Raw genomic sequence first — 2,500 nt, 5'->3', positions numbered from 1 at the left:
CCCCCCCTCGCCGCCCTCGCTTTTCACAAATCGAATGCCGAAGCACTTTGCATCGCGCCCAGTCCCCCGGCCTGCTTATTACTCGCGCATTGAACTGAGTTCATCGACACCGACACCTTCCTCCCCTCGCCGCATTTGTTTATGTCGCAAATCGAGTGCCGAAGCACTCTGCATTGCGCCGCGGAACCCGATTTGCCACTACTCGAGCATTGAGGTGAGTATATTTCGGCCACCGGCATCTCTTCCCCCCGCTCGCCGCGCTCGCTTTTCACAAACGGAGCTTCCGAGAGCTTTGCATCGCCCCCGACACCCGATCTGCTTATTACTGCAAGCATTGAAGAGGGTTCATCGATACCGGCACCTTCCCCCCGCTCGGCGCTTTCGAAATACATCTACTTGCGCGTACTAGTGGGTTCCGACACCGGCACCTTCCCCCCATCGCCGCCCTCGCTTTTCACAAATCGAATGCCGAAGCACTTTGCATCGCGCCCAGTCCCCCGGCCTGCTTATTACTCGCGCATTGAACTGAGTTCATCGACACCGACACCTTCCTCCCCTCACAGCATTTGTTTATGTCGCAAATCGAGTGCCGAAGCACAATTTCTCGATACCGACGGGCTCCTATCCCTCCCTTTGATTGATCTGAGCGGTTACTGACATCGTTTCAGTGGACTAGAGGCAACACCGATCCCACATGACCCCCCCTTCATGGTGTTCATCACCCCCCCAGCTGGGCGAAGAACACCTCCTAAATCCCTCTTAAATCCGTTTTCAATTGCTTATAATTGTTTGTTAGGGACATTCGAGGCAGCAAATATCGTATATAAGCAATTGGGGGAAGGGGGAGGGACTACTGGGGGCAGGGGAGGCGGTCTCTGCAAGGGGGTCATTTTGCAGAGAACCACTACTCCCCTATAGAGCATATTGGAGAAAACTGGGAAGGGCAGGGGGAAACATGGGATTTCCGAGGAGGGGCAAACGCCATAACTAATTGTACATTTGGTATAAAATCGAGATTTTTTGCAGGGACACTCAGAATAATGTCAGGCACCTTGTGGAAAAAGGCCATATTTAATTTCGACCCAGAAGTATTTGTTTTTATTTTCCAAAAGGGGCAGAATGTCGAAAATCGAAAATGACAAACCGCTTGATGTTTCGGACTGCTACCACTTGCAAAATTTCCTTAAAATAGAGACTTATTTATGGTCAAATTATAGTGCGGGCAAAGTTGAACAGAATGCGGCCTTGACATGGCATTTGCACTCTAGGCAAGGCCATGTCGCGTTCTTGGCTTTGGAAATTTCCAACTCCGTTTCACTTGTAAAAGTGTATATCTTTTATGGTTCAGAACTGTAAGCAATGATTTTAGAGAAATTTAGAAGTTGATTTCAGGTCATTTGGATGAGTTTTCGATTTGATATGATATTTCTCGTTTCTGAGATGTAGAAAATCAAAATAAACTGAAAACTCGACCAAATGACGATATGTCAATCTTAAAATGTCCTAAAAATCGTCCCCTATAGGTTTGCAACATAAAATGCAGGGGGATATTTGAAATAAAATTGAGTTTTCGAGGTTTGGCATTCGTTGGCATGCTAGCGTGCAGCCATATTAGCCTCGCCAGGCAGGGGAATTAGCCTCGCCAGGCAGGGGAATTAGCCTCGCCAGGCGTGTTGTCTCCGTGTTGTCCGTGTGTTGTCTCCGTGTTGTCTGTGTGTTGTCTCACACGCTATTAGCCTCGCCAGGCGGGGAGATTAGCCTCGCCAGGCAGGGATATTAGCCTCGCTAGGCATGGATATTAGCCTCGCTAGCCCATTCTGCCTGCATTCCTGCGGGCATATTAGCCTCGCTAGGCATGGATATTAGCCTCGCTAGCCCATTCTGCCTGCATTCCTGCGGGCATATTAGCCTCGCTAGGCAGGGATATTAGCCTCGCTAGCCCATTCTGCCTGCATTCCTGCGGGCATATTAGCCTCGCTAGGCAGGGATATTAGCCTCGCTAGCCCATTCTGCCTGCATTCCTGCGGGCATATTAGCCTCGCTAGGCAGGGATATTAGCCTCGCTAGCCAATTCAGCCTGCATTCCTGCATGGATATTAGCCTCGCCAGGCAGGAATACTAGCCTCGCTAGCCCATTCAGCCTTCATTCCTGCAGGCAAATTAGCCTCGCCAGGCAGGGATATTAGCCTCGCCAAGGCATATGGTATGCCTTTCAAGGCCGAGCAAGTGCCATGCCTTTCAAGGCCGAGCAAGTGCCATGCCGAGCAAGGCCGAGCAAGTGCCATGCCGAGCAAGGCCGAGCAAGTGCCATGCCGAGCAAGGCAAGGCAGCAAGGCCAGGCAAGCCAAAGCACAAGGCAAGGACAAGCAAGGGCAGTGTCAAGCAAGCAAGGCCAGGCAAGCCACAACGAGGGCAGTGCCAGGAAAGGGAAAGACGAGGCCGGGCAAGGCCAAGCAAGGGCAAGGCAGGGGCAACAAATGCCAATGGAAGGCAAGGCGAT

This window comes from Argentina anserina, unplaced genomic scaffold (genome assembly GCF_933775445.1).
Source record: "Argentina anserina unplaced genomic scaffold, drPotAnse1.1, whole genome shotgun sequence".
NCBI classification, from domain to species: Eukaryota; Viridiplantae; Streptophyta; class Magnoliopsida; order Rosales; family Rosaceae; genus Argentina; species Argentina anserina.
This window is presented reverse-complemented; position numbering follows the sequence as displayed.